General features: G+C 41.1%; 1 long non-coding RNA gene across 1 annotated transcript in view; it reads right to left on the bottom strand.

Moving 5' to 3' along the window:
- The window catches only part of LOC147001024 (uncharacterized), a 41043-nt gene that overhangs the window by 31845 nt on the left and 540 nt on the right, over positions 1 to 8658 (bottom strand). The window contains exon 2 of the long non-coding RNA XR_015045446.1: positions 8224 to 8310. This is a non-coding gene — a long non-coding RNA (uncharacterized LOC147001024). The remainder of the gene's footprint in view (positions 1 to 8223; positions 8311 to 8658) is intronic.

Genomic DNA, 8658 nt, shown 5'->3' on the forward strand with positions numbered 1-8658 from the left:
CTGGCATCCCTAGTTGGTTCTCGTTGCCCCCACTGATTTGATAGATTCCTGGCTGTTTCTGCTGGATCGTGCCACCACTGCTGATTCTTGTTTGGTATCCTGACACTACTGAGTTGGACTGCTGGTATCCTGACAAACTGCACCCAGCACTCTGCGGGGAAGTCCATCATCGGCTACGTTCAGCACCCTCCCCTCTCTGCCCAGCACCCGGTTCTCTGCCTCCAACCCCAAAACCCCCGCACCCTACCCTCTGCATCCAATCCCCTGCACCTTGTTCTTTGAACCCAATTCCCAGAGCCCACCTGTAGTCTCCCCTCCCCCAGCCTGAAACCTGCTTGCTCAGGGGTGGAGCTTCCTGCTCAATCATTCTGCCATGCCCACTGCTGGAACCTGCCGCTTTGCTGTTTGGAGCCATACACGTGGTCACCTTGCTACTGGACCCCAAGATTATTTGGCGGGAATCGGGTCTCTCCCCCTCCTTCATAACTGAGTGTCAGAAATAAAAAATTGAGCTTTGATCAGAATGCCTGTCTTAGCTGCATCATTTTCTCTCATCGCCTAGCCCTTCTTCTCTTCCAGGTTTCCAAAATGCCTTTCCAGGCTAGAACCCAGGCTGTGATCTGCTGGCTGGACACAACATGTGGCGAACCAACGCGGGACTGAGAAACGGCAAAGGATTTTTGGAAGAGACACTGCTGGTTTGGAGCTCCATAGAAGAAGAAAATAATTAAAAGATAAAGGAAATTCATACCCGAGAAGGTAGGTATGGGCTAAGCTGAAACAGCGTTAAACCCGAGCGCTGGTTCACTTAGGTTCAGCAATGAAGCTTAAGAGGAGCTGGGAACTGTAACAGGCTGTAGGCCGTGGCTCTCAGAAGCCACATTTTTAGGCGTGAGAAAAGAAAGGGTTTATTAAAAAGAAATTAATAATCAGGCGGATTGCCGCAGTTAAACACACACACACACACACACACACACAAAAAAAAAAAAAAAAAAAAAAAAACGGCATCATGAGGGAGGAAAATGTCCCAAAAAGCAGAGAGAAATTTCAGGAGTGCCATGCTTTGTTCTCTCTGGGCCCTATAGCAGAAGTACTCTGTCCCCTTTTGTGTCTTGTCTAATGTCTGGTGCACCAATCTGTTCTCGTGTTCAATTCATGTATGTTCATGTCCAGTCTGTATGAATGAATGTTCTATGTTTTATGTTGGATAATAAAGATGGTATAAAAAACTTTATCTGCAAAGCTGAGAGCTGCCACGTGCTTCATCCAGGAAACAAACACAAGGCAGGAGGGTCCCTGCTGGAAAAACTGTTCGTTTTAGGAAAAAAGGGCGAGTGCACAGTCTCTTAGTTTCAGGGTAAAAAAGCTGATAAATGGTTTGTGACTAATGTGTTTGACAAATGGTAAAGTGCCTTTTATTCTATGATTGTAGCTACAAAAATTAATATTCTCTGATTGGTCTAAGTGTAACTGCTTCATTTGGTTCCTTTTTATTGATAATGTGCTCTGCACGTTTTCACATTCAGCTCATAAGTTGTTGGTTAAGATTAATAATTGTTACATTGCTACAGATGGTTAGTGTTAAATTTGATAACTCAACTTTAGAGTCCTTCCGACACGTGGCATAAGGCAGGCCAAGAGGCTGGGTCTCTAAAGATATTTCTAGTTAGATAATAATTAATGTGGTTCCTATCCTAAATAGTAAAATTTAAGATAAGATTTAAAGCAATGCCTCTTTATTAATGCATTAAAGCTTGCTTTAATAGGTATTTATAGGTATTCATAGGTATTAATTGGCAGCCAAACTTCGTAATGTGATAGTGATGTTTCTAGTATTGATTTTAAGGAGAATAAATTGTTTAAAAATGGGTCTTGCTTCCCAAAAGTTATAGATATATTCTAATATTGCAACAGAAACTTAAAAATTATGGTTAAAATTGCCAGTGTTCCATTGACTGCAGTTTGCAGTTTGATTTCAAATTTAAGATCTTTAATTCACCTGTATATTGTAATTAAGATAATTATAAGAGTAATCATCTTATGACAGTGCTAATACAGCTCACTTCATACAAAACTGGGACAGAGTTATCTAGTTATGTTTGTCTTTGTGCATTGATTAGACCCTCAAACAATCAGTTTGGCTATAGTTGCTGCCTGGCAGGAAACTGCAGTATGGGCAATTTTTTCACAACACTAAAGTTGTGAAGAACATTTTAACTGTAAGTCATCTTAAAAAAGAGTATCAAAAATTAGAGGCGTAGACAGTTAAATTGTTCCTCTAGAATCGGTCCTTATTACAGGAGGGCCAAGATGCTCAGATTAAAAAATATTTTACGTTTGAGTCAATGCAGGGCTCTGGGCAGCCCCAGAGCAGCTTGTGGCCTTCTTGTGTTTTGCAAACAGTGCCTGAGAAAGTTTTTCCCTGTGTTCAAAAAAATTTCTTTTTAACAGTATTGCAGATCTATTCAGATGTTTAAAATAATGCTTAAATTCAAAGAGTTTTGTTTCTAGTTCACTGGTAATCACTAGAAAGTTTTGCCTCTAGGTATGGCTAATGTAACTTTACATTATGTAAGAAAAATTTTTGTTGTTTCTGCTTCTATACAAGAAGCCAAGAGTTTTAATCTTTCAGTGTATATTGTCTCCTAAGTGGAAAGTATTTCATTAACTAATGCTTCTCAAGGGAAGCTTACCTTAAATCCTTGCTGTCACCCAAAAGATTCAGAGACTTTTATTACTTAGGGTTTTAGTTTACTACAAAAGGCTTTACAAAAAATAAAGAAAGCTTTTATAATTGTTATTAATTATATTCATTGGTAATTAAATATTAGCTGTGCCCAAGACAATTCTTTGGCCAGAAACAACATTATTGTAACATTTTTCTCATCCTCCCAGCCGATCGTTGGCCCACGTGGGCCCAACTAGCTGCTGTGGGGCAGAGTCTTAAGACACACAGTTTCCCCTGTTTCAGCACAAATAATCTAGTTGTGTGCTGTAGATGGTGTTTTAAAATGCTGAACAATCAAACCTTAATTTGTATATTAATAGTCAATGCCATATCTCTGAGCTCACAATTGCTTAAAATTGTTCGTCCCTCAGATACTATTAATTCTCAAATTTGCAATTGCTTATGCATATTTCTAGTTAATAAATAAATAAATTATGCACATGTGACTCTTAATAACTTTTCAAGCTTTCTAGTTACAACCGCTCCTTAAGAAAAATGATTGAAAGTGCAATTAGTCACTGCCCCTTTACAGCCAAGTATTTAAAATGTTTTGTCAACAAGTTATTAATTCAAAAGGTTAGATATTGTGAAATTTTAAAACTTTAACTTCTTAAAAGACAAAAAAGAGAGAAATTGTATCCCTGTACATACTATTTAGTGCATTCCCATGCACACTATTTAAATCATAACTTTATTTTCAAAATTTGAGATTTAAATGTCAAGAATTTAATAAATGCTTTATAGTATCTTAAAAGGATCTACTTGTTGGCTTATAGATTGATCCTAAAACAGCTACCTTATTAGGAAAGGGAAAAACAGGTTCTCTCCACAGAATGCTGCAGAAGCATATTAGTTAATTCGTGTGACGAGCGGGCTAGTAAGTTGACTCAGTGTCCTGATTGAAATGACTAAAAAACTAAATTAAATTCATGTTTTAGGTCCATCCTTGCTTGCCATTTTTCCAGTTTAAACTAGCTTCTAGCCTTTTAACTTTATGGCAATAGTTCATCAGAGACTGTATATACTGACTTAGTAAAATTAGTCATTTAATAGAGTCATAATGATTTTTCTCTTTTCTTCAGTGTGACCAGTCATTCTATTTCAATCTTAGACTGGTCTAATATTCAGTCCAATGTTAGAGATCCCTATATTCTAAATTACCTAGCAAAGTTAATTCAGAGCACATCCCCCACTTCCCCTAGATCCCTAACCTCAGAAGGATTGCTGGCCTTACAGCTAGTGGAAAAACTATTGAAGAGCAATTTGTCACTTATTAGATTACTCCTTACCCCTGCATCTGTTAATTTTTAATATGACTCATCTGCCTACGGGACAGCTAGGGCAAAAATTTCCTATAATGTGGATACATTCAAAGATTTCTCCTAAATGTAATATCTTGCTATATCACGAAGCAGTGGCACAGATGATTATCATTGGAAGAAGGCAGGCATTAATGTATTTCGGAAAAGAGCCAGATATCATTGTTCAGCCTTACAGCGTAAGTCAGGACACTTGGCTGAAACAGCATAGTACAGATTGGTTGCTTGCACAAATAGGGTTTAACGGAACTATAGACAGCCACTACCCCCAAGATAAGTTGATAAAAATTTTAAATGTACATGATGTGATATTTCCCAAAATGACTTCCTTACAGCCTTTGTATAATGCTCTATTGATTTTTACTGATAGCTCCTCTAAAGGGCGAGCTAGATATCTTATTAATAATCAACAAGTTATCATAGAGACTCCTGGCCTTTCGGCTCAGTTAGCCGAATTAACAACAGTACTAAAGGTCTTTCAGTCTGTACATGAGGCTTTTAATATCTTTACTGACAGTTTATATGTTGTACAATCAGTACCCTTATTTGAGACCTGTGGTACATTTAACTTCAATACACCGTCAAGATCCCTTCTCTGCATACAGGAGAGGCTTCTAAAAACGTAATTGATCATTGCCTGCAAGCCTTTAATGTCAGGGGATTGCCTAAACTTATTAAGACAGATAATGGGCCAAACTATTCTAATAAAAATTTTATTTCATTCTGTAAGGAATTCGGTATCAAACATAAAACTGGAATTCCTTATAACCCCATGGGACAAAGAATAGTTGAACGTGCTCATCGCACCTTAAAGAATTGGCTTTTTAAGACAAAACAGGGGCAGCTATATCCCCCTAGGTCACCAAAGGCTCATCTTGCCTTTACTTTATTTGTTCAAAATTTTTTGCAAACTGATATTAAGGGTCAGTCTGCAGCGGATTGCCACTGGCATCCAGTTACTTCTAATTCTTATGCATTGGTAAAATGGAAGGACCTGCTGACTAACGAATAGAAGGGTCCAGATCCCGTTCTAATCTGGGGAAGGGGCTCGGTTTGTGTTTTTTCATAGATAGAGTGCGGTGGCTGCCCGAGAGATTAATTTGTCAGATGAACACAGATTCTGAATCTTCTCATAAGTATCATTCTGAGGACTAAAATTCCTCTTTTGCTTAAAATTCAGCTGGGAACCCAGGCTCCCAGAAAAGCTGTTTTCCTGCTACTCTCTGAACCAGCTCCCCGACCGACCGACCGGAGGCCGGAGACTAGCCTTAGCTTTACAATTTGCAACTGAATAAAGTACCTGAACTTCCCCAAAAGAAGCTTTGTGATGTTACTCTTCACTCTCTAAGATTTTTGTCTTTCAAGCAGGTCAATCAACACCTTCAGCCAGACTGCAGTGGGTGTGCATCCCCCACCCCCAAGAACATACAGGTGGCAACTGCTATCTTCATTCCAAGGACATTCCAGTACGTGGCTTTCGGTCTGAGTTGAAATTTAGGTTTACCAAGAGGGCTAGAAAAGCTGATATTTCAAATATTAAAAGAGATTGGTTTTTATTTTGATAGACGGGCTTAGTCCCTTAGCTGGCCTCTGGCTTTTCACCCTTGCTGTTACTGCAAGGTCCCATTCCCTCAGGCTGTGGGAATAACAGAGATGAAGCGGATGACTTCCAGCTCCTATTTCAGCCACAAATTGTGGTGTTACTAATGACATAATTCTTATCTAGGCCTTGCCAAATCTGAGGTTGACAATTCTCCTTTAGGAGCTGCACAATACTCAGAATTGTGCATACTAGTTTCTGATCATACAAATACAGTAAGGGTACCACTTGGTGCAGAGAACTACTGCAGGCGGAGGTCCAGCTTGACCAGTTCCGAGTTCCCTGTGCGATATACCCGGTTTGAATGAAGGTTGGTATCTATTCCCAGCTAAAAACCAAAAATATCTAAGGTTCTGCCTCCCCTCCCCAAAATATACCAAGAGCCACAGGTGTGGGTCGTGACAGCACCCACGGGAGGAATCAGGTCAATGTCCACCCAAGCCAAGGTTAAAAGCCCACTCATCTACGGATGAGAATATCATTTGATCACCTCAGTTAAGTGTGGCCCTTTTAAACTTAATTTATAGGGGGTAGAGAGGTTGGAAACCATACTGTTGGAAGGGCAAGCCCTTCACAGCCTCCCACCCTAAAAAAGCCAATTGGCCTTGTACTACGGAGCCAGTCGTTACCCCCTCCTCCCTGTTCCCCACTGGTCATCCAAAAATTCGGAGGAATATTAACTCAGTGTTATTCTTAATAAAGTACATTTCAAATTTGTACAGTCAAACTTTGCCAGGGATCCAACGCCCTACTTAAAATTCAACTAGGAAGTTACCTATTCAGTACTAATTAGCATTATAAAGACAGAGCCTGCAGCAGGGCTATTCTGTTAGTTGTTTACTAGGACAGAAAGGACAGTCTTATCCTGACACAGTTTACCATAAGAAAAGTTAGGGAGACAGGTTTTTTTCTTTAGCCCTAAGAATTCAGGCAGAGCTATTGAGCATAGATAATTTTTTTGCCTCAGGCCAGCCTTTTCTTTTTTATTTTTTTTATTAACAACAGGGAGGAGATGTAGTCGCCCCTCCCCCAGCCTGAAACCTGCTTCTCAGGGGTGGAGCTTCCCGCTCAATCGTTCTGCCACGCCCACTGCTGGAACCTGCCGCTTTGCTGTTCAGAGCCATACACGTGGTCACCCTGCTACTGGACCCCAAGATTATTTGGCGGGAATTGGGTCCTTCCCCCTCCTTCACCCACCCACTGAACTCTGCACCCATAGGCCCTTCTCTGCCCAAAGCTATTTGTCCTCTGCAGCCAGAGCCATGTGCCATGCTTCTGCTTCCTCAACCAAGTGCCCATCCCTGAAACTCTCTCAGGCCCAACTCGTCTCAAAGAACTACTTCTAAACAGGTCTACAGCCCCTTGTCCTATTTACCATCTTTTCTCCCCTACCTTTGGATGGTGGCCTTGGGGGAGGGAGGAGTTGGGGGTGTTGAAGCATTTGAAAACCCTTATTAAAAGTAAGTCTTGGGGCTGGTGAGATGGCTCAGTGGTTAAGAACACTGACTGCTCTTCGGAAGGTCCTGAGTTCAAATCCCAGCAACCACATGGTGGCTCACAACCATCCATAACGAGATATGACTCCCTCTTCTGGTGTGTCTGAAGACAGCTACAGTGTACTTACATATAATAAATAAATAAATCTAAAAAAAAAAAAAGTAAGTCTTAAAAATTCTACAAAAAACAAAACAAAACAAAAAAAAAAAAAAAAACAAAAAAACAAAAGCCGGGCAATGGTGGCACATGCCTTTAATCCCAGCATTTGGGAGGCAGAGGCAGGTGGATTTCTGAGTTCGAGGCTAGCCTGGTCTACAGAGTGAGTTCCAGGACGGGCAGAGCTACACAGAGAAACCCTGTCTCAAAAAAACAAAAAACAAAACAAAACAAAAAAAACAAAAAATTCTAAGCCTATAGTTCTGGTAAAGAGATTGGAACTCTGGGAGATAGTCAGGGATTCGCCTGGCACTCTGAGGAGGTCAGACATGTGAAATTGAGAAGTGGTCATTGCCATGTGGAAGACATAGAATATTTTGAACTGATTAATATAAAATATGAGCTTGTTGGGGAACAAGCTGGTTTATGGCTTAGGCATTTACTCATAAATAGATAAGCCTCCGAAGTGTTTTGGGGGGAACTAGGGTGCAGGAAGAAAATCTGAGGTTACAGGTGGGCTTAGAAGTTTTTGGTTTTTTGTTTTGTTTTTTGGTTTTTTGAGACAGGGTTTCTCTGTGTAGCTCTGCCTGTCCTGGAACTTACAGGCGAGGAAAAAAATGGTTGAAGACGGGAGACAAGAGGAGAGGAGATGGAAGGAGAGGGGATGGGAGAGGGGGAAAGGAGAGGACATGGAAGGAGAGGGAAGGAGGGGAGGAGAGGAGAGGGAAGGAAAGGAGTGGGGGGGGGGGCATTCTCTTCCAGTTACACAGATTTAATTCATATTGAGCAGCACCATGAAACCGAAGCAGGATACATGAGGGAGAATGAAGAGTACAAAGAGTCCTTTGTGCCTTACGGTGGTCATAATAGGTCCCTCCCCCCCCCCCCCCCGCCGCAATTACACAGCGGGATATGACAGTTACCTTGGTACCACTTTCCCTGGTGCTTCAATTCAATTCAAGGAAGTTCAATTCCTTTGCTTGAGCTGTGGCTTACTGTAAAAGAAATACCTGGAAGCATAGAGCCAGAGTTAACACTTCTGACAGCTTACAGAAAAAGGTGGCAACTGACCCCAAAGTCGTTATCACAAGTGGAAACACACGGGAGACAGAACTTTCAACGGTTCACTCCTGTCAAGCAGACTGTCCGGAGATGGAAAATGGTGTTTAATAAACAGCAGGCAAGGGCTGAGCAAATTGCTAGTCAGAAATAGTCCTAAGAGACCTGCTCTGGAGAGCAGGATCACAACGGGAGAATGGAACCAACGGTCAGAGATTCCCCACGTAAAACACTGTCTGGACTGAGAAGCCATGGGCTGCAGAAACCCAGAGAGGCTGGGCGCCCCAATTCTAAACGAA

The sequence above is a fragment of the Mus caroli genome, unplaced genomic scaffold (assembly GCF_978045245.1).
Source record: "Mus caroli unplaced genomic scaffold, Mus_caroli_1 scaffold_15, whole genome shotgun sequence".
NCBI lineage: Eukaryota > Metazoa > Chordata > Mammalia > Rodentia > Muridae > Mus > Mus caroli.